General features: G+C 47.4%; 1 protein-coding gene and 1 pseudogene across 1 annotated transcript in view; both read right to left on the bottom strand.

Moving 5' to 3' along the window:
• LOC126411401 (uncharacterized) overlaps window positions 1-27,453 on the bottom strand; it is a 1,067,733-nt gene that overhangs the window by 203,067 nt on the left and 837,213 nt on the right.
• Window positions 25,077-25,194, bottom strand: LOC126430080 (5S ribosomal RNA; annotated as a pseudogene).

A 27,453-nucleotide genomic window follows, 5' to 3' on the forward strand; every position in this document is an offset into this window, starting at 1 on the left:
TTCCCATTGGAGAGGCACGTCCTTTCGTCTACTAATCGCACAGTACTGCGGTGCGGTCGCAAAACACACACACTAAACTTATTACAGTGAACAGAGACGTCAATGAACGAACGGACAGATCATAACTTTGCGAAAATAAAGAAAGTAAAATTTTCACTCGAGAGAAGACTTGAACTCAGGACCTTTCGTTTCGCAGCTGCTCACGCTACCCACGGGACCACGGCGCTCCTGAATTCAAATTATCCTTGATGTTGACTATCTTGCGCATGGGCTATTCAGTTTGTATATTTTGCTAATTTTTTCATAGTTCCACACAACTTCTTCCTGTTTTCTCGATTGATCTGTGTTCAGTTTTTCAAGGCCTATCCACTGTGCCATCTTATAACTAAATGTGAGGGGGGGGTGCGATGGGGAGGTTCCCTTGTGAGGAGCACTTCAAGAAAGTGGTTGAACGATGGAGTGGGACAGAAATGATTTTCTTCTAATGGCATTGTGTGTTTCTGCCATATTGTTCAGACAAGACAGCTAAGGTCGAGGAGAGATATGGGGGACGGTAGAAAAGACAGAGGCTATGGAGATCTCTGAGCTTGTCTGCGCGCAGCCAGGATACCTGTGGTTATGATAGTGAAATATGATCAGGGAGTCAGACATCACAGATTTAAAAAACACAAGCATTCGTAACCAGTTCTAGGCGCCGTGAGTTTTCCTAAGAAAAGCCTTACCGATAACGTGGCGGTAACCAAAAGCTGGAAGTATAAAAAAATGGCTCTAAGCACTATGGCACTTAATAACTGTTGATTGGTTTTCACGTTTTCTGCTACTTTTGGATCTCAGTGTATATGAAGAATACGCAAAAGCCTTCTCAGCATTAGACACAGGGGTTTTCTGAATTCCAATATCATGGTTTGAGGATCTGTAATGGCGTATGATACTGAGTAGGGCCACATGACCGCCTGTGTTACAGGGACAAACAACGTGTCTCACCCTCTCTCCGGCGTCATGCTGGATAAGTCGTCGTCACTGTGATGGTTACTAGATTTGTGGCCTACCAACTGACGCGATAAAAATGCTCAATCACAACAGATATAGTAGGTGGACGTCTGTGTATCTCAGACAGCATCTCATTCTACGTATGAAGCAATCACAATCGGTTTCAGCCTACAATGAACACTTTCAGAAGCATCTGAAACCTGTTATGACAGTGCCAAACAATTCGATTGTGTCTGAAATAAACAGAACTTCATAATAAGTCGATCTCTGATTCCCTTCCCCACAACGTTGTTATCTCCAAAAAGATGTAGTGGGAGTGGTGGTGGAGGAGGAGAGAGAGATGATGAGGCCCACCGGTGGAGAAGAGACGCCGAGCGCAGAATGTGATACACGAATGTCGTACCTTGCGTTGATCTAACTTCTGGCATCGTTACCAGTTCAATTAGTATGTTATAAGCACAAAAAAATAACCAGTCACCGCAAATCACTACCTCCCAAGCGTCCGATGGATTGGGAAAAATCAGACCTTACTGGGCGCCAATACGAGCCCTCAAAATGAGTAAAAATTTAAAATCCATTTACAGTTTCGCAAGTCATAAATTTTGCCTGTGGTGTGCAGTTAACGGCGATATGAAAACCAAAAGCGAAAGGAATTAAGTACACGTAATTCATAATGTTGAGACATGTAATACGGGGAAAGCCAAATATTACAATGACAGTGGCAGAGAAAGCTACTAAATACATTATTTATTAATCAGAAGGACATTGCGCATTAAAGTTTCTCCATAAACGGAATAACACAGTTACCAACTGAAATAATAAATTACAATAACCAGTCGAAATTTATCATTATTTACAGTACGCGGATCGGAGGGTTAAACTTTCATCATCAAGTGGATTATTCAATTAGTCAATGTACTCCCATACACACGGAATGAGTGTAGGGAGCAGCTGCAGGAATCCTGCATCGCCGTTCTAGGAGCAGACACGGCAGCTCAGCGTGTTCGGTCAGAGGGTTAGCTACCCTCTGTAATAAAAAAAAAAAAGAGTGAACGGATCAACGAAGAACCTGAACAGACATCATCCGACATCCGCCCCGAACAAATTCAGCGAACAATATAGAACAGAATGAGATCAACAAAACAAGGTGGTTTGACGTTGTCATGAAGTGTTTCGTGTGTATCCCTGTCGTGTGGATGACAGTGACGAGTGCTTGTACACTGCAGAGTTGGATTTGGGTCACTATGGATGAAGGGAAGGGAGAGAGTGAATGTCGGTACCGGCACATAGCCTACTCCTGTCAAATAGCACGAAGGGGGCCGCCGAGATTAACGGATCACCATCAACAACGTCACGGCCTCTCACTTCATGAGACACTGAGAAGAGGTTTGGAATTTAATCCAGGACATTGGAACAATCTGATCATGAACTCTACGTCACCCCCCATTGTCGGTCAAAACCTAGCAGTGAAAATTTCATCTGCCAACAGGGTTCGAACCGGCTTACCTCCGAGTCGAGTGCCACAGCACAGACGTGCGTTACCGACCTCGTCTACGGAAGCGGTGTATGCCACTTAGTACGGAACCCTAACCTTCAACTTTGCTTGTAAAGTTAAAACTAGTAAGCTTGATACGAAAAGAGCCACGAGTTTCTTTCGTTTGGGTAAATAAATTTTAGGAGCAACGAAGTAAAAAAAACACAGATTGTAGTGCTTCCGCAGTAGCAGCCTCAGGCCCATATAAGGACCCGTCGTTCCATCGTAGATGTCGCGATCTGTTGAAGTGGGCCGCCGTCCGCCTCCACACATTTCTGTCCATCTAGGGCGAGCGCCCCGTCGTTACAGGGCACTATCTGCGGCCACTGGAAATGTACGGCCGATAACGCACCGCACCGTCAGCCAAGAAAGGCGAGCCGCAAAATGAGAAACAGCGCTCCGGCAACCTCTACCGGGAACGAGGCAGTCAGGGCCTATTTACAGCGCATCAGCCGACACACAGGAAGTCGCCTTACATCAACCACTGCCACCGACCTCTCTAGCGCACGATCCTCGTATAAACAGCAAAGGAAAAACTCGCGCTTCTTGTGACCGGAAAAGAGGGAATAAACAAAAGTTATGAAATCACACACATTATCATCATCGAGGCAGGACTGTAACGCTATGTCAGCTCGGCCGTTCTGATTTCAGTCTCAGGCTGCTCGTATTTCATTGCGTTTATTCAGGCTAAAGCGAAAATACTTCGTTGAGTAACACTACGTTCGAGTCTGTCGTTAATCAACACCACATTTCAGACAGTAATTCGTCCTTTTTAACCTCGCTGTTAGTGGCAAGTCACATAAAACTAACGAAAGAAACTACCGACACTTATAACTCCATGGGGATTGGTTTGCGTTATTTAGGTCCGCCTGCTTAGCTGAGTGGAACCAGCACGGTAGCTCAGCGTGTTCGGTCCGAGGGTTAGCTGTCCTCTGTTATATAAAAAATAAAAAAAACTGAGTTAATGGGTCAGCGATGAACTTTAACAAGTGTCATGGGACGTCCGACCCAAACAAATACGACGACAAAAAATAAATACAAAATAAAAAAATAAAAATAAAATAAAACTGTGGTAACGTGCTTACCTCCCATGCAGCGGACCCGGGTTCGATTCCTGGCCGGGTCGGAGATTTTCTCCGCTCGTGGAGCGGGTTCAAATGGTTCAAATGGCTCTGAGCACTATGGGACTTAACATCTGAGGTCATCAGTCCCCTAGAACGTAGAACTACTTAAACCTAACTAACCTAAGGACAACACACACATCCATGTTGTGAGCAAGGCTAATAAAAGACTGCGTTTTATTGGCAGGGCACTTAGAAAATGTAACAGATCTACTAAGGAGACTGCCTACACTACGCTTGTCCGTCCTCTTTTAGAATACTGCTGCGCGGTGTGGGATCCTTACCAGATAGGACTGACGGAGTACATCGAAAAAGTTCAAATAAGGGCAGTACGTTTTGTATTATCGCGAAATATGGGAGAGAGTGTCACAGACATGATACAGGATTTGGGCTGGACATGATTTAAGGAAAGGCGTTTTTCGTTGCGACGGAATCTTCTCACGAAACTCGAATCACCTACTTTCTCCACCGAATGCGGAAATATTTTGTTGACACCGGCCTACATCGGGAGAAACGATCACCACGATAAAATAATGGAAATCAGAGCTCGTACGGAAAGATATAGGTGTTCGTTCTTTCCTCGCGCTATACGAGATAGGAATAATAGAGAATTGTGAAAGAGGCTCGAAAAACCCTCTCCTAGGCACTTAAATGCGATTTTCAGAGTATCCATGCAGATGTATGTGCAGATGAAGTGCTATCGGGCGGGTAAGCGCAGGTTAATATTATCCCTATAAGTTCAATGTGGAGTAAAAGAATATTGGATCGATAAATTTTGTCGTCTCAGATGCATACGATCAGCAGTACAGGACTTGCAGCGATTTCCTCGACCTGGTTACGAAGTGTGCAGAGTCACCCACAAGGTATGTAGAAATAAAATTGTAGCAGTAGGAGTGAGGTCCGCAGCTCGTGGTCTTTCGGTAGCGTTCTCGCTTCCCGCGCACGGGGTCCCGGGTTCGATTTTTCCTGCCTCGAGATGACTGAGTGTTGTTGTGTCGTCCTCACCATCATTATTCATCCCCATTACGGTCGGAGGAAGGCAATGGCAAACCACCACCACTAGGACCTTGCCTAGTACAGCGGTGCGGGTCTCCCGCACCGTCCCCTACGCTCCTCGGAGTATGGGACTTCATCATAATCATCATCATCATCATAGGAGTAAGTCATAAGAGCACATCTCCAGAAGCACACGACGCTAAACAGTTTTTTACAATCCACAGCAGCACTTCTTATAGCGCCTCTCGCATAGATGAGCTGCCGTGTAAAACGGATTGCATAACGTGAGGGAAGCCAGCAACAGCCCTATAGCTTCAGGCAGACTCGTCTCTGACACTGTAAAAATACTGTTTACATTTCCAGTTGTTCTGTTCACATTCGGGAGTAGAGGACCGTCAGGTCCCATTGACAGTAGGAAAGCGAAAGCTGCATCTTCCATTTGGAACAGTATCGGAGTACAATGAGTTCTTCTCGCCTGGTGAGTTAACTATCCTTCAGGCAAGGAGATCGTTATCTAGCGTTCACGCCCACTGTAATAAGAACACAGAGATTTATGACATAGTCCACGACGCCTGCACATGCTGATAAAGTAGTCGCTCGTATTCTCTGTTCCTTAGCTGCCAAATGATAGCCGTAACAACCACTTTAACCTCATTGTTTCTAAATGATTACCTGCATCGCAATGCAAACACAACGTCCATGGATACGCACTGACATGATTGTTCTGTGCCATAATTACCTTAATGTAAGCTGCTGTTTACGTTTTTCGCAAATCTGGAAGGGCGACCCAGTAGCCTCTTTCAGGTCCTGCGAATTCTGCCGCGCGGTCTTGGGCGTCTTGCACGGTCCGCGCGGCTCCCCCCATCGGAGGTTCGAGTCCTCCCTCGGGCATGGGTAAGTCAGGTCAAGTTAGATTAATAAGTGTGTAAGCCTAGGGACGGATGACCTTAACAGTTTGGTTCCATAGTCCTTACCACAAATTTCCAGATTTGCGAATTCTGCTGGTATCTTTACTGACTGCCTGGACTCCAATCTTAAGAAGATGACTGGGCTGGTCGTCCAAATGTTGTGAGTAAAACATAAACAACGCGACTGTACACCCAAAAGTACGAAGAGAAAAACCGAGAAATCACATAATTAACACGTTGCATAAGCACGAAAAGGTAAGAACGCTCGTGTACGAGCAAACTAGAGCTCAGATTTGGTTGTGTCATTGCTGAAGGCATATCGGTCACGATACTGGAGTCATTTTGATAAGTAACAGCCAGTCATGTAAATGATCAGCGTGTAGCCACATTTTGCAGTGAGACAATGTATTACAGTAGTAACTGCTAGCACTCAAACCGTAATTTTTGTCCTACACACAACTCAACAACTAGTTTCGAGAGACGATACTCTCAACATCAGGTTGTAAAATTTAGAGCTCACGAGATTAAAAAAGTCTATCAACACAATTGCGCCGTTCACAAAGTAAAACGGAATAAAAGCACATTACAATGAATGACTTCTGTCAGTGGCTGTCCTCTCTCATACCACACACTGCACCAGGCCGCGCCCCACTGATCTGCTGTGGCACCAACAGTGTCAAGTTGACGCTTCTACCCCAGGGGTCCGGGGGGATTGTCTTTACTGTATCGACAATTTTATGTAAGACGAGAACACACAGTCCAATGAGTTTTCATTCTTTTATTTCGTGATCTCAGCGATTGGGTTGGTAGACGTTTTATCGTTACCTCATGAGCTAAGTTTTACGATATGATGATGTGTCTCTCGAAACGCGTTGTTGAGTTGTGTGTTGGGCAAAAATTACGGTTCAATGCTACCAATTATTAGTGCAAAAACGTTAACAACCGTTACCGCACCTCGGTAAAGGATAATATTAAAGTATGTTACAATTTTAAAATTCGGGGGAGAGGGGGGGGCGTTGAAAATGCAAAGCAACATTTTTACTCTCGGCCAATTTCGGTTGAAAAAATGCAGAATTTATTGTGTGACATGTGGTGTCACCGCCAGACACCACACTTGCTAGGTGGTAGCTTAAATCGGCCGCGGTCCATTTAGTACATGTCGGACCCGCGTGTCGCCACTGTGTGATCGCAGACCGAGCGCCACCACAAGGCAGGTCTCGAGATACGGACGAGCACTCGCCCCAGTTGTACGACGACTTTGCTAGCGACTATACGGACGAAGCCTTTCCCTCATTTGCCGAGAGACAGTTAGAATAGCCTTCAGCTAAGTCCATGGCTACGACCTAGCAAGGCGCCATTAGCCTTACATAGTTTGAGAGTTATCGTATAAATGTCTCAAGAAGAACGTTGTAAACCAACAAAGAATAAAGTTAAGTATTCGAGGAGCTGCATACTTTTCTTATTAGCATTCAATAGTTATCCTGTCCAGACTTCACGCCAGTCGGCGTGTGTGTACGCGTGCCTTTCTTTCGGCTACCCGTCATTGTGGACTGGCTGCATTGTCCGTCCACATCATGATATCGTGGAATATTCTCGCTTCATATCCTATAATTTCATGAAGTTCCGATAGGTGGCGGCGCTGCTTAAAAATCGTGTCTGTAACGGAGATGCGTTCCAAGGAAGGAGTATCGTTGAGTTTCTTCTGGCGGAAAATAAGAGCATCGCAGGTACTCATAGGTGTTTGCAGGATGTCTACGAAGACCTGGCAGTGAACAAAAGAACGGTGAGTCGTAGAGCGAGGCGTCAATCATCATAGCAACAAGATCGCGCAAACCTGTCCGATCTCCCTCGTACCTGCCGGCCACAATCATTTGTGACTCTTGCAATGTTAGGACGTTCGGATACTCTCATTCGAGCTGATCGACGGACACGGATCACAAACACCTAGCTGCTCAAATGGACGTCTCTACTGGCAGTGTTGAGACACTCGTTCACCAGTTGGGGGTCCTCAAAGGCGTGTGCCCGCTGGATTCCTCGCCACCTAGCAGAAGACCATTAAGAGCAACGAATGACTATCTGTGCGGAGTTGCTAGCGCGTTACGAGGCTGATTGTGACATGACTGGCACGTTGCTGATGCAGCGACTTTGGGCCCGACATCCACCAGTACAGTGGTAACACGTGGGCATACAGGCCCTCCCAGTAAAATGGCGCAGGGCCGTCGCATTGAACGAAGATTGTGTTGAAAAATACGGTTTTGAAGTCAAAAGAGTAGGGAATAATATGGTGTATCGGGGTCCTGAATGAAACCAACCTGCTTTCAGAGAAAAAGTGTTGTATCAGTTATTGAACTGCTCTCGTCCCAGTTCATATCGAGATACAACAATTGTGTTCCACAGAATATACAACCACTCCACTTGCTGGCTTATGCTAAGCTTAAAAATGTCGTTACGTACCGTTATAATGGACGTGAGCTGTAAGACGGTTTCAGGATACATTGTGTATCAGAGACCAGCTGCTGTGTGAGTGCTGGAAATTCCCCTATGCAGTGCGTGAGCCCGCCCACCCGGGTGCCATCTTTAGGCAGCGCAGAGCGACTGCGTTATTTTGGTAGTCCTGCGGCGGCGAGGTGCCTCCAAATATTTACAAAGTTGGCAGCAGCGGGGGGCAGCGAGCTGGTGGCAGCCCGGCGAGCGCCTCTGGGCAGCGGAGCGGGCGCAGCCAGCCAGCCTTTGTCACGGCAAACACAATCTCGTGCGGCAGCGCCGGCTCGCGTAAACAACGAGCCGGCCACAGCGAGAACCCTCGGCGATGACCAGCTGCCGCCGTTGCGCGAGCCCCCACTCGCCGTGTCCTCGACTAGAGGCTGAACCACGGCTATTTATAGTTGTGGCACGAACCACAGTTCACCACTACTCCCGAATTGCGTGTACACTCAACGCGTCTCCGAGTATGCCAGACGTGGGCAGCCTTTGGTGACCAGCGCGCCTGATGCGCATACTTAAGCTCGCATGCCGCATCGTCCCGGTGCGATAGCAACGCTCCTAGCGCATGAAGTCAAAACTACAGCTTCCGTGACATTAATAAGTACAGGGTAACGCACCAATATGTGTGGCACCGTTTCCCGACCTCCACGGCAACAGATTATACCTCATTACGCGTGTTTTTGAGGGTGCATTCATTGAAAGCAATCGTGGGCAGCATCATTACACACCAATGTTTTATGCTAATCTTTCACACAACTGCAGTACATACTTGGATGTAGCGAATGCTAGTGGAGTAGGATTCGCTTCGCAAGTGTTTTCGAAAATCGAAGTCAAAAGTTTCACGAGCCTCCTGAATACCACGGGAGAGTACCAGCTGTCGAGTAGCGCCGGTAGGGGAACCGACTTACAAGGGGAGGCCGCCAATTGTGAAATTCAGATTCGATTCATACTGCGCATAATAAAACCTCATGGCCAGAGGTGTAATGTGGCAAAGCACCAAGATGCACTTCTCAGGCGTTGTCGAGAAAATCGACAGTTAAAAGTAACCGTTGCGGTGAAATACTCTCTACGACTAATAATTTTCAATAGCGTCGTGGCGCAGCGGTAAGCGCTCGGGTTCGTATTCTGAAGGTCGCCGTATCGAATCTCGCGCCATGCAACTTTTTTTATTATTAGTTTTTTGTAATATACACTCCTGGAAATGGAAAAAAGAACTCATTGACACCGGTGTGTCAGACCCACCATACTTGCTCCGGACACTGCGAGAGGGCTGTACAAGCAATGATCACACGCACGGCACAGCGGACACACCAGGCACCGCGGTGTTGGCCGTCGAATGGCGCTAGCTGCGCAGCATTTGTGCACCGCCGCCGTCAGTGTCAGCCAGTTTGCCGTGGCATACGGAGCTCCATCGCAGTCTTTAACACTGGTAGCATGCCGCGACAGCGTGGACGTGAACCGTATGTGCAGGTGACGGACTTTGAGCGAGGGCGTATAGTGGGCATGCGGGAGGCCGGGTGGACGTACCGCCGAATTGCTCAACACGTGGGGCGTGAGGTCTCCACAGTACATCGATGTTGTCGCCAGTGGTCGGCGGAAGGTGCACGTGCCCGTCGACCTGGGACCGGACCGCAGCGACGCACGGATGCACGCCAAGACCGTAGGATCCTACGCAGTGCCGTAGGGGACCGCACCGCCACTTCCCAGCAAATTAGGGACACTGTTGCTCCTGGGCTATCGGCGAGGACTATTCGCAACCGTCTCCATGAAGCTGGGCTACGGTCCCGCACACCGTTAGGCCGTCTTCCGCTCACGCCCCAACATCGTGCAGCCCGCCTCCAGTGGTGTCGCGACAGGCGTGAATGGAGGGACGAATGGAGACGTGTCGTCTTCAGCGATGAGAGTCGCTTCTGCCTTGGTGCCAATGATGGTCGTATGCGTGTTTGGCGCCGTGCAGGTGAGCGCCACAATCAGGACTGCATACGACCGAGGCACACAGGGCCAACACCCGGCATCATGGTGTGGGGAGCGATCTCCTACACTGGCCGTACACCACTGGTGATCGTCGAGGGGACACTGAATAGTGCACGGTACATCCAAACCGTCATCGAACCCATCGTTCTACCATTCCTAGACCGGCAAGGGAACTTGCTGTTCCAACAGGACAATGCACGTCCGCATGTATCCCGTGCCACCCAACGTGCTCTAGAAGGTGTAAGTCAACTACCCTGGCCAGCAAGATCTCCGGATCTGTCCCCCATTGAGCATGTTTGGGACTGGATGAAGCGTCGTCTCACGCGGTCTGCACGTCCAGCACGAACGCTGGTCCAACTGAGGCGCCAGGTGGAAATGGCATGGCAATCCGTTCCACAGGACTACATCCAGCATCTCTACGATCGTCTCCATGGAAGAATAGCAGCCTGCATTGCTGCGAAAGGTGGATATACACTGTACTAGTGCCGACATTGTGCATGCTCTGTTGCCTGTGTCTATGTGCCTGTGGTTCTGTCAGTGTGATCATGTGATGTATCTGACCCCAGGAATGTGTCAATAAAGTTTCCCCTTCCTGGGACAATGAATTCACGGTGTTCTTATTTCAATTTCCAGGAGTATATATATATATATATATATATATATATATATATATATATATATATATATATATATATATATAACTATTAATGAATTGCTTATGCATCTTGGTGAAGGCGGATCGCTCTCCAATTGTACCGCTTCCATTTTTCCGTTTGTTTAACAGGGTGTGCCAAAGCTCTCACGTCCGCACTGATATATATATATATATATATATATATATATATATATATATATTCCCGGTAATCAGTTGCAACAATTATGCATATAATAAGTTGTTGAAAGTCGTTTGTCGTGGAAAAACTGGCGACTTCGAACATCATTATGTTTTCCGCGAACAAAGTTGTATTTCACAAATGTTATTAATTGTCTTCATAATGTTAACCATGTATAGTTAACGGAAGACGTAGAAACGATATTCCGAAACGAATACGTATAGCGTAAGTCAAACGTTCGAATTAGAATAGAGACCCCACGAACACAAATTTGCTGTGTCAGGTATAAAATGTAAACTCCGTTACTCGCTCGTTACACTTGAAGGACAGATGTTGAATGGGCCGAAGCGAGCCGCCGCATAACAGCGTAGTTGCCTGCTAACTTCGAAAGAAGGTAGACGCGGTCCCTAACGCAACTTATAACATCGTCGAAAATCAGTGCGGACGGGAGAGCTTTGGTACACCCTGTTAAACAAACGGAAAAATGGAGGCGGTACAATTGGAGAGCGATCCGCCTTCACCATCGTGCATAAGTAATTCATTAATGTTTGAATTACAAAAAACTAATAATAAAATAAAATTGCATGGCACGAGACTCGATCCGGCGACCTTCGGATTACGAACCCGAGCGCTTACCACTGCGCCACGACGCTGTACAAAATTAATAATCGTACAGAGTATTTCATCACAACGGTTTCTTTTAACTGTCGATTTTCTCGACAACGGCTGAGAAGTGCATCTTGGTGTTTTGCCACATTACCCTACGTGTCTGCCCGTACTGCACTCGAGTAACGTCATTTCTTTTTCTAATCACGCTTCTTTGGAAAGAAACAGTAGTTATAATAATAGTCACTGTACTACATATGTGGTGAGCGAGGTATAATAAGCAACAGTGATGAAATGACCATTTATATACCTGCATCCAACAATTTTCACTGTGTTTGGGATACACGTATGAATGTATTTATAAACAAAAATTCATTCCGCGTCCATTCCTGTATATGCGCATATCGCTCAGACCATCCCCCCCCCCCCCCCTTTCACTACATTAAAAATGACTATTTCTTGATGGCTCAGGATGTGCCCTATCAACTGATCTCTTCAAAAATGGCTCTGAGCACTATGGGACTCAACTGCTGAGGTCATTAGTCCCCTAGAACTTAGAACTAGTTAAACCTAACTAACCTAAGGACATCACAAACATCCATGCCCGAGGCAGGATTCGAACCTGCGACCGTAGCGGTCCTGCGGTTCTAGACTGCAGCGCCTTTAACCGCACGACCACTTCGGCCGACCAACTGATCTCTTCTGTTAGACATATTGTTCCACAAATTCGTTCGCACTTCATTTCGATCTATCTACACTTCAATTTTATTCTGTAGCACCACATTTCCCAAAGCTTGCCGTATCTGTTCTGTTAACTTCCACGTATGGCTAAACACCAGATAAATATCTCCAGAAAATACTACCTAAAGTTAATTTATATTACACGTTAAAAATACTTCACTTTTCCAGAAATGCTTTTTTCTTGCGTTGCCAATATGCAAGCGCTTAGACTCCCCCCCCCCCCCCCCGCCCCCCCCCCCCCGCCCAATTTTGTGCCGTTTCAGTTTCATCTTCAGAAAGAATAAAAATGGCGAAAAAATTAAGGCATATCCATACTGCAGCTGGTAAGTCCCAGTTCGTTGGTTTGCAGTCGAACTGATATTATTGGAGACTAAAGAAGCCATCTTAGTTTGTTTAAATTCGATGTAAGCCAGCATCCCTTGAATCTACTAGCAAAGAAGAACCTAGCCCCTGAGTAAAACAGTGCTTGACAACTGCTAAGAAACAAGTGACGTTGGCTATGGGACAACTACCAATTGTTACGGAACATCCGAAGAATGAAGAGGGCGGGGAGTATTAACTGCACCGATGCCTGTACACGAACGCTCTGTATGCATTCGACAGTTTCAAGCATTATGGTGTTTGACGAAGATTGATGTGGATTATTGTGGTGTTCCGTGTGGTAGCGCAATATGTCTGCAAAACAACATTTAAGTACTTACGATCGTCGACGAGCCGTTGGTCGGCCGAAGCCGATCAAAGTGTCACTACTGTGGTCACAGTAATGGGTGTGTACAAAAGTGTTATCTCGCGATTAAAAATGATTCAAATGGCTCTGAGCACTATGGGACTTAACATCTATGGTCATCAGTCCCCTAGAACTTAGAACTACTTAAACCTAACTAACCTAAGGACATCACACAACACCCAGCCATCACGAGGCAAAGAAAATCCCTGACCCCGCCGGGAATCGAACCCGGGAACCCGGGCGTGGGAAACGAGAGCGCTACCGCACGACCACGAGATGCGGGCTCTCGCGATTAAAAAAAGCCGCTGGACGTGGAAATGAGAAAGCATGTGGGTGAACGAAGACGGACCACCACACCGTAGGAGGATCGATATGCAGCCCTAGCGGCGAAACGGAAGAGAAATCTCATTCCTTGGCAGATCTCAGCACACGTTGAAATTGTTACTGGTACACGGGTTTCTGCCAAAATCATTTAGCGCTGATTAAATCAGGTTGGTTTGTTTGGCCGGAAGCCTGTTCAACGCATCCCACTTCAATCACTCCAACGTTGAGAAACGTGTTTGTTGGTGTTGGGAGCATGTTGGTTGGGGTCTGCAACATTTGTCCGACGAATCTTGCTTCACTGCGGCAACTTTACTGAGAACCCTATATCCACCTTTATGTTCAGAGTCTGACTTGTGTCGTTAGGTTATGTTCCCATGTAGTGAAATCTGTACCATTTTTTGATATAAATATACCACTCCACATCTGTTACGTACGTACTCTGATTTGTGTCGTTAGCCATTGCCCGTGATTATTACTGTTCTTTAGCAGTTGTCAAGACGGTAGAAGGGGCGACGTCGCTACGCACAGTAGTAGATACGTGGAACACAACGTGATGTCGGCGGCGTACCGGCAGCGAGTATTGAACCCGGGACTGCAGCGAGGGGCGCGGCTGTGGCGGCAGCAGCCGCCGTCGCCATGGCTACGGCACATACGTAGGGCTCGAGGGGGGGCGCGGACCGACGCAAAGACAGAAAAACTGCAGACAGCAGGCAGCGGGACTGCCTCACTGGCGGCCGGCGCTCACCTGCGCCGTTCCAGCCGTCCGGCCTAGCTTGATAAATCACCGCAACTTGCTTCTACGGTTGTGGTACAAAGCTAGCGACAAATCAAACGTTTTGTACCTGGGAAGCAGCGAGAACGCTAGACGAGCTCTATACCGTAGGCGTATTCTGACGCTGGAGGTACGGCCATCGCAAGGGGTATCGGGGCAAATATAACCAATGAGAACTTTCAGGGCAGTCCGCCCGCATATCCGAGCGCGTTAATGCGGAGGAGATTGGGGAGATCAGCCTGCCGCGGATCGAATCCGTTTCGAGGGTGACCGACGAGGGATGGTCAGCCGGCCAGTCTGGATGTAGTCTAAGGCGGTCTCCCACGTCCAACTAGGTAATACCGAGCTGGTACCCAACACACCCTCTACACGTTACGTACACATTCTCGCACTTGAACATGAGACAGATGGGGTACACGGATTTCGTCCCATATTGACAACCCAAGCAACAACGTCGACCCGGAAGAGAAACGGCAAAGAAGAAGACTTAGTTCTTTCCGGGTAACAGGCCGACTTAGAGCGTGCACTCAGTTTGCTACTCGCCAGCTTCACTCACTTACGAAACTCGGTGGAACGCGGCATGCTTACCGGAAAGAAGTGCTGCCACAGTGGGTAAGCTACTCTGAAATGGAGGTGTGACAATTCTGGGTAGGGCGACGCTCTGCTATCGGCGGCAGCTTTTGATGCCTGTGGGTAGCAGGTCGATAACGGGTGCAGCCACACACAGCGCACCGCTTAGCCACACACAGCGTACCTCTTCAAACGCAAGCGCTGCTGCTGCTGCTGCTCCTGCTGCGGCTTCCGGCGTCGCTTCCAAATGTGGCGCATCACCACTACAGATGCGGCGGGGCGTTGGTAGCCACCAGAGACGTAGAGAATACACAGAGGCAGCGGCAAGTTATTCAGTGCTCCCTGCCGTGCGCGCCTTAGAATTAGCCAATATGTTTCATGTGGTCAATTTTCAGTTATATTGATAGCGACAGAGTTGTTGTTGGCTTTGAAAGCTACACGCTTGCTAAATTTGCTGTGGGAAATATGCCTGCTGTGTGCTCAGTGTATGAACGCACGCACATATTTATTCATACTACTAAACTGAAATCCCCTGCCGAGTTTTTCTGTCTGTACGTGAAGGCTAATCTCGGGAAGTACTGTTGGGATTTTGATACGGGTTTCGCTTATAGACTGGTTAATGAGTAAGATTTGTGAATGCAATTTATTTCCGCTGCGTCACACAAGTCGTCCAGCAGTAGGTAAATTAACTGTGCGTAGCTCAGACCGATCGCTAATATGTACTTAAGATGGAAGATTGCTGTACATCTTTTAAGTACATTCTGTGCTCTATTTTGTGTACATTGGTATTTCATCACTTGGGTAATGAAGCATGATTCGTTATGTTCTCCTTGCCATAATCTTTCAGCCTTGATATTCCTAGAATTTTCTGAGGATGGAAAATCTTGACAAAGGCTTATAGTATAGATTGTAATTTTGGAAAACTTACAGAGCATAACATTGTATATTTTGTTGTAATCGATAACTTTTTTACTGGATGGAAGGTATGAGTATTCTAAATTTCTAAAGTACTTTTCACAATACGCATAGTTCTAGTAAGTATTTTTGCAGCCTTCTCTTACATTTTAAGGGGCGTACGCTTTCCAATTAGAAAATATAGGTTATAGACAGAAAGGTAGGTTATTACCTGTGAACATATAGTTGTCCGTTTTAAATTATAACGTCAAATCTTAAGGGGAATTGTTAGTAAAAAACAAAATGTAAATTAATCTACCATATTATACCTTAGTGTCCATTTGTACATCTGTAGTAAATTTTCAAAATTTGCATCTACACTACGTGATCAAAAGAATCCCGACACCTGGCTGAAAATCACTTACAAGTTCGTGGCGCCTTCCATCGGTAAGGCTGGAATTCAGTATGGTGTTGGCTCTCCCTTAGCCTTGATGACACCTTCCACTCTCGCAAACATACGTTCAATCAGGTGCTGGAAGGTTTCTCGGGGAATGGCAGCCAATTCTTCACGGAATACTGCACTGAGGAGAGGTATCGATGTCGATCGGCGAGGCCTGGCACGAAGCCAGCGTTCCAAAATATCTTAAAGGTGTTCTACAGGAGTCAGGTCAGGACTATGTGCAGGCCAGTCCATTACAGGGATTTTACTGTCGTGTAGCCACTCCGCCACAGGCCGTGCATTATGAATAGGTGCTCGATCGTGTTGAAAGATGCAATTGCCATCCTCGAATTGCTCTTCAACAGTGGGAAGCAAGAAGATGATTAAAACATCAATGTATGCCTGTGCTGAGGTAGTGCCACGCAAAACAACAAGGGATGTAAAAGCCCCCTCCATGAAAAACGCGACCACACCACCGCCTCCGAATTTTACTGTTGGCACTACACACGCTGGCAGATGACGTTCACCGGGCATTCGCCATACCCACAACCTGCCATCGGATCGCCACATTGTGTTACCGTGATTCGTCACTCCACACAACGTTTTTCCACTGTTCAATCTGCCAGGGTTTACGCACCTTACACCAAGCGAGCTGACTTTTGGCATTTCCCGGTGTTCAAATGGTTCGGAGTACTACGGGACTCAACTTCTGAGGTCATTAGTCCCCTATAACTTAGAAGTAGTTAAACCTAACTAACCTAAGGACATCACACACATCCATGCCCGAGGCAGGATTCGAACCTGCGACCGTAGCGGTCTCGCGGTTCCAGACTGCAGCGCCTAGAACCGCACGGCCACTTCGGCCGGCTTTACCGGTGTGATGTGTGGCTTATGAGCAGCCGCTCGACCATGAAATCCAAGTTTCCTCACCTTCCGCCTAACTGTCATAGTACTTGCAGTGGATCCTGATGCAGTTTGGAATTCCTGTGTGATGGTCTGGATAGATGCCTGCCTATTACACATTACGACCCTCTTCAACGGTCGGAGGTCTCTGTCAATCAACAGACGAGGTCGGCCTGTACGCTTTTGTGCTGTACGTGTCCCTTCACGTTTCCACTACACTAGCCCGTCGGAAACAGTGGACCTAAGGATCCCGCGTGCAGACGTTTGACACAAGTGACTCCCAATCACCTGACCACGTTCGAAGTCCACTGAGTTCCGCGGAGCACCCCATTCTGCTCTCTCACGATGTCTAATGACTACTGAGGTCGTTGATATGGAGTACTAAGCAGTAGGTGGCACCACAATGCACCCAATATGAAAAACGTATGTTTTCGGGGGGTGTCCGGATACTTTTCATACTACACTCCTGGAAATGGAAAAAAGAACACATTGACACCGGTGTGTCAGACCCACCATACTTGCTCCGGACACTGCGAGAGGGCTGTACAAGCAATGATCACACGCACGGCACAGCGGACACACCAGGAACCGCGGTGTTGGCCGTCGAATGGCGCTAGCTGCGCAGCATTTGTGCACCGCCGCCGTCAGTGTCAGCCAGTTTGCCGTGGCATACGGAGCTCCATCGCAGTCTTTAACACTGGTAGCATGCCGCGACAGCGTGGACGTGAACCGTATGTGCAGTTGACGGACTTTGAGCGAGGGCGTATAGTGGGCATGCGGGAGGCCGGGTGGACGTACCGCCGAATTGCTCAACACGTGGGGCGTGAGGTCTCCACAGTACATCGATGTTGTCGCCAGTGGTCGGCGGAAGGTGCACGTGCCCGTCGACCTGGGACCGGACCGCAGCGACGCACGGATGCACGCCAAGACCGTAGGATCCTACGCAGTGCCGTAGGGGACCGCACCGCCACTTCCCAGCAAATTAGGGACACTGTTGCTCCTGGGGTATCGGCGAGGACCATTCGCAACCGTCTCCATGAAGCTGGGCTACGGTCCCGCACACCGTTAGGCCGTCTTCCGCTCACGCCCCAACATCGTGCAGCCCGCCTCCAGTGGTGTCGCGACAGGCGTGAATGGAGGGACGAATGGAGACGTGTCGTCTTCAGCGATGAGAGTCGCTTCTGCCTTGGTGCCAATGATGGTCGTATGCGTGTTTGGCGCCGTGCAGGTGAGCGCCACAATCAGCACTGCATACGACCGAGGCACACAGGGCCAACACCCGGCATCATGGTGTGGGGAGCGATCTCCTACACTGGCCGTACACCACTGGTGATCGTCGAGGGGACACTGAATAGTGCACGGTACATCCAAACCGTCATCGAACCCATCGTTCTACCATTCCTAGACCGGCAAGGGAACTTGCTGTTCCAACAGGACAATGCACGTCCGCATGTATCCCGTGCCACCCAACGTGCTCTAGAAGGTGTAAGTCAACTATCCTGGCCAGCAAGATCTCCGGATCTGTCCCCCATTGAGCATGTTTGGGACTGGATGAAGCGTCGTCTCATGCGGTCTGCACGTCCAGCACGAACGCTGGTCCAACTGAGGCGCCAGGTGGAAATGGCACGGCAAGCCGTTCCACAGGACTACATCCAGCATCTCTACGATCGTCTCCATGGGAGAATAGCAGCCTGCATTGCTGCGAAAGGTGGATATACACTGTACTAGTGCCGACATTGTGCATGCTCTGTTGCCTGTGTCTATGTGCCTGTGGTTCTGTCAGTGTTATCATGTGATGTATCTGACCCCAGGAATGTGTCAATAAAGTTTCCCCTTCCTGGGACAATGAATTCACGGCGTTCTTATTTCAATTTCCAGGAGTGTATATGTTTTCGGGGGTGTCCGGATACTTTTGATAGTATAGAGTATATAACGAACAACACTGATTCATGAAAAATACAGTTTACGTAGACAGTGTGTTAAAATACTACTTCCGTACACTTAGGATCAGCCAGCAAATTCGTTGCATATTGGACTGGCTGCGTGGGCTCAGTAGTATCGAACCTAATCAATAGTTTGGAATTTTCGGATTTGATACTTGTAACACAGAGTTTATTTCAAATTAAAGTGAAAGTTAATAACATGCCACATGGAATTAACATAAAACTAAACTTTCTATACAACGTTTCTTTCTAATCTTCCAAAAGTTGTGGATTACATACATCTTCTGTATATTTCGGTATGTTATGTGTTGGATATAAATTTTCTGTAAAAAAGCACATATTAAATAAACAGCACGAAGACTGGTCGCAAACTTTATCTTTCAGTCCGTGACTCGATCTACTGCTACCCTACATCACATACTTTTGATTTGTCGAAATAAAACATGCCGAGTATTGTTCAAATTGCTTTACACGTGCAAAAATTTACTATTAAGCACTAGGCATGACGATACTTGCTGTAGATAACGCTCCAGTCGCAATAAGTTCGCTGGTTACGGAATATTTGGTTGTTTAAAGATGTTTCCTTCTTCAATTTACTACTGGAGGCACCATTTTCTGAAGCAAACTGCAAGTTACGGTCATTCATAGAAAAAAATGAAAGAAAAACGAGTAGGTAAGATTACATAACAATTAATGAAAAATTATAAAAATAAAAATGTCGGTGAAGAGCATCAATATGTTTGAAAATTATTTATAGAACATATTTGCGGTGGCAATATCCCTTACAGCAGTCTGCTGTTAAATACGAAGTTACAGGTACGTGGAAATTGTTTAGGAGTCGCAGGTAACTGAATCTGTTATAGCCAATCAGACCGCAGCAGCGGACTCTGCTTAGAGTGGAAAAGATCCCTTAGTAAAGCGCGCGGTAGAGATGCATAACATCCGCGTTACATTGCTGACTACGAACGAACACTACATGTCCTACGAACAAACACTACATGTGCACGCCCAAAGTGCAATTTTACTCGTGAACATAGCGAAATCCATCTGATAATCATCCCATGACCATCGAGGCGCGTCGTGAATGTATCCGCGGCGAACCTGAATTTCTGAGGTTCTTCGGGAAATATTTTCCGAGTATTTTGGTATGACGAACCCATGGTCTCTTGTGACTCGCTTTCCCCCATTTATCTTCGTATCTGCAATGCACTGAAAATGTCTGCATAACAGAGCAAAGGTCGATACTACGCGTGGTGTGTACTGTTTGGAAGCAAACTTGTTCACTCACGCTGCTTGTTATTGACAATAGTAATGTCAACTTTACTCTTTGCCCTCCGTGATGCATTCGGTATTGCTCGGATCCGCGTCGGTTTTTTTCTGGCAGTGTTAGATGTACATAACAGTGATACGCAGCAGTTCGGATAAGCTTACCGATGAAGAGCTGGTCGATATGCATCTCATGTATGGGATTACTGAATGCAATAGAAGAGCAGTACAAGGACGCTATGCTGATCTTTTCTTTCTGCAACGGCAACTACGTCACAGTCATTACTCTTATAACGCTAAGCGCGACGGCTGGCTCCAAAATCTTCACGTACAAGTTACTGTTTACTCTTCTCTCTCTTTGGTTTGAAGTAACAGTTGATTTTTTTGCTAGTTTATGCGTTAAATAGTGATTTATTAAAATGTCAGCAGCTGATTGCGCCAAGAAAAATCGCTGTTTACAGATATACTTCATTTTATCCCGTACATGGCGGCGGGTGTGGTTTAGGGTTTGGAATCCGTGTCAGTGGAATTCACTAAAATAATGAAGTAGTACATTCAAAGGAGAAAGTCCCGGAGGTAGCATGGAAGTGCAGAAGAGGTCTGCCTTAGCAGGCCGGAGACTGACGAGCTGGAGAGCGAAGCGATCACGCTCCGTCTCCTGGCTGCGTGCGTCTGGCGCATCACGTGATTCTCTCGCACCCTCATTGGCCAGGCATTGTGAACGAAGTCCACCTAAGTAGTCCCCAGATCAGCAATCCTTACCGTGTGAGAATCAGGTCAGTAGCACGTACCGCAGCCTTAGGTGTGCCGAAACGGTCTTCACAGCGTCTCAATAAAATTTTGAAATTTTCTGACCCTACCCCTTCCAAGTACGATGTTTTCGTGCACTCCACTCGTGATTGCAAGCCACATGTGTTAGTTCCCGACGTTCCTGGTAGGTGGCATGCGCGAATGAGTTATTGTAACAATCACAATCACCATGGAGTCGTATAATGTCACAGAGCGCGCGCAGTCCTGTTTATGGTTTGATAAATCCAAATCCGCTACTATGTTCAGAGACAATTCAGGAATAAATATTGCAAGCCATCAGCTTATAGGACAAACTATTTTCGACTGGTGCAATCTTTTCAACTAAGCTGGCTGCCAGAGGTTGAAAATACCGCTACAGTTGAAATGTTCTTTATTTAACACAAAGAAATAAAAAACTTTACAAATGTAGCGGTATTTTCAACCTCTGGTATGATGCACAGTTGCGAATGTTCCTCCGACAGGATTGCTTGTAAGCTGGCTGCGCATCACAAAGGACGCAGGATGAGGATCGGCCAGCAGTCTCTGACGTAGCAACTGAACGAGTTCACCATTCTTACATTCGTAGTCTGGGTAAATCAACGAGACGTGCCAGCTTACAATTGAATATGCATAATGTGGCAGTGTAGAGGGTATTAAGGAAAAGCCTGTCATTCAAACCGTACGAATTAGAATTGTTGTTAGGACAAAGTGACAAAAACCACGTGAATTTCGTGCAGAAATGTTTAACAAAATACAGACTGAAGATGATTTTTCTCATAAAATTGTGTTCAGTGACGAAGCCACCTTCCATACCTGCGATAAAGTGAATCGGCATAATATTCGGATACGGGGTGAGCAAAAACCGCGTCACGTAATCGAACATGTAAGGGACTCGCCTGAGATTTTTTTTTTTTTTTTTTTTTTTTTTTTGCTGTATGCTTGGACAAGATTTACGATCCTTTATTTTTTTGCCTAGTCAACTGTAACTGGCATACCCTGCCTGAACATTATCTAATGCCTCAATTGTAACAGCATGCGGGTACAGAATTTATTTTCCAGCAGGATGGAGCATGAGCACATTATCATCGTGAAGTTGTCGCGTATCTCCGCAAGAATGTGCCGACTCGGACTGGAGGCGGTGGAACAGTATCATGGTCACCACGGTCACCTCATTTAACTCCAACAGACTTCTGTTTTTGGGGTTGCACTAAAGACAGGGTGTTTGTGACTCCCGCCTCCGGGAAACACAAGCAACGACGGATATCGCAAGCAGTTGCCACGATATTTCGAACTTGCTTCACAGGATTTGGCAAGAAACTGGTTACGGATGAGACATTTTTCGTGTTGCAAAAGGTAGCCATGTTAATCATTTGCAAATAGAACTCTAAGATACGCTGCACTCAGTGCTATGTCAAACATTTCTGTAAGTTATTTACCTTTTTCACAATTAAAGGTTACCTTCGTATAAGTAATTTATTAACAAATGGCTCTGAACACCATGGGACTTAACTTCTGAGGTCATCAGTCCTCTAGAACTTAGAACTACTTAAACCTAACCAACCTAAGGACGTCACACACATCCATGCCCGAGGCAGGATTCGAACCTGGCCGGCCTGAGTGCCCGTGCGGTTCTAGGCGCTACAGTCTGGAACCGAGCGACCGCTACGGTCGCAGGTTCGAATCCTGCCACGGGCATGGATGTGTATGATGTCCTTAGGTTAGTTAGGTTTAATTAGTTCTAAGTTCTAGGCGACTGATGACCTCAGAAGTTAAGTCGCATAGTGCTCAGAGCCATTTGAACCATTTTTGATTCGAACCTGCGACCGTAGCGGTCGCGCAGTTCCAGACGGAATCGCCTACAACCGCTCTGCCACACCGAGCGGCTAATTTATTAACATCTTGTATAATTATTATACTTAACGCAGAAAATTCTGCACAATGCGTGTGCATCGTTACCAACTGTCCCTTACACCCAAATACTCAGAAAATTCCTTAAACGAGCTGCGACATTTTGTCGAGGGAGTTCAGATCACTGTTTGAGCAGAAGGGGGATCTACGAAGGGTTGAGAAATCGTCCGTGAAAGAATTTGAATCGAATCTTGTAACACTCGTCACCGGGAGCCAGAAAGCGTGAAGCAGCGGAATCGCAGCCGCGCCCGGGCGTGTGATGGACGCGGCCGCTGGCCCAGTCAGATCCCATTTCAGGCTCGGCTGGCCGCGGCGGCGGCCGAATTCTCGCGAGGCGCAGCGTGGCACGCGGCGCACGTGCGCGCCCAGACGCAGGGGCTCCGCCTGTCCGGTCGATACAGGGGGCCCGCCACGCCGGCTGCCGCCTCCGTCGAGGCGTGCAAAACAACGTCTCCACCACCAGCGGGGCTGTGCTGCCTTATACTCTACAGTTGGCGTCACGAACGAGACGGTCGAGTTTCGGCTCGTTCTGCGCACCTACGTCACGCATACACCGACAACCAATGAGCGTTCAGTAGTGATATGAGCGCTCTGCTGTAGCTAATGCGAGCATTAAATGTGATCGTAGCGATTTGTTTAGTGAATTTCAGTTTCATTTTTTGCGAGCTGTCATCGCTGATGGTGGTGGTAAGTGGTAAATTCTGCACAAGCAAGCGAGAGACATAATTTGCAGGATGTACGCTTCCCTCACGAGGAGAGCACGCGCATACACGTACCGCAACTGTCGCTTGGGATAATCAACAACGCCATTCCTGTCCATGCCTCGACATTCGCGATCCGCCGTGGTTCGTCGATCGGACTACAGTCACGTCACACAGGACTAGTCACGTCACGCACTGCGTCGTTACAGCTGCACCACGCTGCTAGAGCATCGGCTCTCTCCCTTGTGGTTCGCGAACCACTGTGTCTTGTATTGTATTGTATGTTAACCGGGGACCTAGAAACGACGGAAGGCTCCGTCCCCGTCGCAGCCGCAGTGGTCCACAACCCCACTTCACCCCTCCGCCGCCCCACACCGAACCTAGGGTTATTGTGCGGTTCGGCCCCCGGTGGACCCTCCCAGGGAACGTCTCACACCAGACGAGTGTAGCTCCTATGTTTGCGTGGTAGAGTAATGGTGGTGTATGCGTACGTGGAGAACTTGTTTGCGCAGCAATCGCCGACATAGTGTAACTGAGGCGGAATAAGGGGAGCCAGCCTGCATTCGCCGAGGCAGATGGAAAACCGCCTAAAAACCATCCACAGACTGGCGGATTCGTGCTGGGGACCAGCCGCTCCTTCCCGCCCGGAAAGCCGTGTTGTCCGAACGGCCAACCGGGCGGGCACACTGTGCCTTTGTTATGCAGCAATTCGACAAAGGCTAAGTTCGGAAGCTTGGCGTTCTGTCCGGCGCGCTGCTAAAACAGATACGATCTTTCACTATCGAACCAGGTGGCTCAGTGTAAAAAAAGACAACCTCAGAGTGTCAGCGTTCTACTTACCCAGTGGTGAAACTGCTTCAGGGGCTCCAAAGTTTTCCTAAACCACACCAGGATAATGCTGGTGTGGTCAAAGACGCCACGGCCTATTCCCGTCTTTGTCCTAGTTCAACTGACTTAGTCTCTAATGAGCACCATATCGACGGGATATTAAAATCAACTCAATCTTACATGCATGTCTGAAAGAACAAACTCTACTGACGATCCACAGCGGTACGAAATACTTCGATGCTAGTCTCGATTCCTCGTTGTCTCATTTTCCCTCTTGTAGGAATCCAAATAATGTTTTGATCTCTAAGTGAGAAATTTCGTGAACTGCGATATGTGTGACATGTGTAAGTTTGCGTACGTCCGGGAAGCGTGCACAGATAGATGAAGCGGGTAAGGCGACCAGTCGCCATGACCGGAAAATCGGGCTTCGAACCTCGGTCCGGCACATATTTTCGCACATCATTATTGGGTAGTAGATCTGTACCCAATAAAACTGATGACAAGGAATTCACAGTCAGCGAATAAACTTCGATGTACCGGGTGGTATTATTGCAGTGCAGCTACTCACAAAGGTCCAATGTGGGCTCTTAATTATCGCATGGCAGCGAAACCTGGTAAAAAAAAATCACTCCGTCTTCAGGCCACGAGTAGCCTACCGGGACCATCCGACCGCCGTGTCATCCTCCGAGGAGGATGTGGATAGGAGGGGCGTGGGGTCAGCACACCGCTCTCCCGGTCGTTGTGATGGTATTCTTGACCGAATCCGCTACTATTCGGTCGAGTAACTCCTCAGTTGGCATCACGAGGCTGAGTGCACCCGAAAAATGGCAACAGCGCATGGCGGCCTGGATGGTCACCCATCCAAGTGCCAACCACGCTCGACAGCGCTTAACTTCGGTGATCCCACGGGAACCGGTGTATCCACTGCGGCAAGGCCGTTGCCAATAGCGAAACCTGGTAGATATGGTAATGCAAAACCTGGTAGATATGGTAATGCGTTACTGCAGAACCGATCTACGCTGGAAAAAAAATTAGTTCCAATTTTGGCCACCAGGTGCAAATCTCGCGCTGTGAATGCAAGAAAGACGAATAGAAATGTTTCCATATTTAATGGACTAAGAACGGGACGTAGGCAGAAAAGATCACACAATTGAGAAAGGCATAATGCTGATTTTATTGTTAACGACCGCTTACACAATTTGCTCAACATGAACACTGGAGACGTCGAAAAAATGCTGTACAGTACCAGATTTGCTCCTGGGCCCAAAATCGTAACAAATTTTTTCAAGCGCAAATCGATTCCGCATTAACGTGTTAGCATATCTACCAAATTTCGATACCACACGATAATTGCAGCCGACACTGGACCTCTGTCAGTAGCTGCACTTTACTTACACAGTACAACCTTTCTTATCCTACAGCGCCGCCTACATCCAGTTTGAAAGTGACATAATGTATAGCAAAGCAACAACCCGACGAGCCTTAAGTAAGTCCACTGTTAATGCCTTTCTCCACTTTTAGACAGCTGATCTAGTGTGCCATCTCTAATGAGTTCGGTATCGACAGAGCATTACTGCTATGAAAAAGGTTTCTGCTATATTTATGTTAATATGCATGGCACGCTTTCGCAGAATTCAGGACATATAGAAAACCCCTTCCACAATTTTGGAAGCAAACAGCTTTTGATGTGACATTAAACACTAATCTTCCTATTCTCCAGAGTCAAAGTGTGGATACGAGTGGGTGGGGCGGCTCGTCGCTGGGCTGACTGGTTCTTGTGTTTCCCATGTTGCAGCCAATTCGTGACTACAAATGGCTCACTACAGAGACAAGATATACGAGGTGCATTCAAGTTCTAAGGCCTCCGATTTTTTTTTCTCTGGACTGGAAAGAGATAGAAACATGTGCATTGTTTTAAAATGAGGCCGCGTTCATTGTCAATACGTCCCAGAGATGGCAGCACCGTACGGCAGATGGAATTTTACTGCCAGCGGCGAGAATGAGAACTGTTTTAAATACTTAAAATGGCGACGTTTTCCTTACTTGAACAGCGTGCAATCATTCGTTTTCTGAATTTGCGTGGTGTGAAACCAATTGAAATTCATCGACAGTTGAAGGAGACGTGGTGATGGAGTTATGGATGTGTCGAAAGTGCGTTCGTGGGTGCGACAGTTTAATGAAGGCAGAACATCGTGTGACATCAAACTGAAACAACCTCGGGCTCGCACAAGCCGGTCTGACGACATGATCGAGAAAGTGAAGAGAATTGTTTTGGGGGATCGCCGAATGACTGTTGAACAGATCGCCTCCAGAGTTGGCATTTCTGTGGGTTCTGTGCACACAATCCTGCATGACGACCTGAAAATGCGAAAAGTGTCATCCAGGTGGGTGCCACAAATGCAGACGCACGACCACATGGCGGCCCGTGTGGCATGTTGCCAAGCAATGTTGACGCGCAACGACAGCATGAATGGGACTTTCTTTTCGTCGGTTGTGACAATGGATAAGACGTGGATGCCATTTTTCAATCCAGAAACAAAGCGCCAGTCAGCTCAATGGAAGCACACAGATTCACCGCCACCAAAAAAATTTCGGGTAACCGCCAGTGCTGAAAAAATGATGGTGTCCATGTTCTGGGACAGCGAGGGCGTAATCCTTACCCACTGCGTTCCAAAGGGCACTACGGTAATAGGTGCATCCTACGAAAATGTTTTGAAGAACAAATTCATTCCTGCACTGCAATAAAAACGTCCGGGAAGGGCTGCGCGTGTGCTGTTTCACCAAGACAACGCACCCGCACATCGAGCTAATGTTACGCAACAGTTTCTTCGTGATAACAACTTTCAAGTGATTCCTCATGCTCCCTACTCACCTGACCTGGCTCCTAGTGACTTTTGGCTTTTTCCAACAATGAAAGACACTCTCCGTGACCGCACATTCACCAGCCATGCTGCTATTGCCTCAGCGATTTTCCAGTGGTCAAAACAGACTCCTAAAGAAGCCTTCGCCGCTGCCAGGGAATCATGGCGACAGCGTTGTGAAAAATGTGTACGTCTGCAGGGCGATTACGTCGAGAAGTAACGCCAGTTTCATCGATTTCGGGTGAGTAGTTAATTAGAAAAAAAAATCGGAGGCCTCAGAACTTGAATGCACCTCGTAGGTGCCGGTTATCTAAAACTGACATCTTACGTAAAAAGTCTTC

This window comes from Schistocerca serialis, chromosome 1 (genome assembly GCF_023864345.2).
Source record: "Schistocerca serialis cubense isolate TAMUIC-IGC-003099 chromosome 1, iqSchSeri2.2, whole genome shotgun sequence".
NCBI classification, from domain to species: Eukaryota; Metazoa; Arthropoda; class Insecta; order Orthoptera; family Acrididae; genus Schistocerca; species Schistocerca serialis.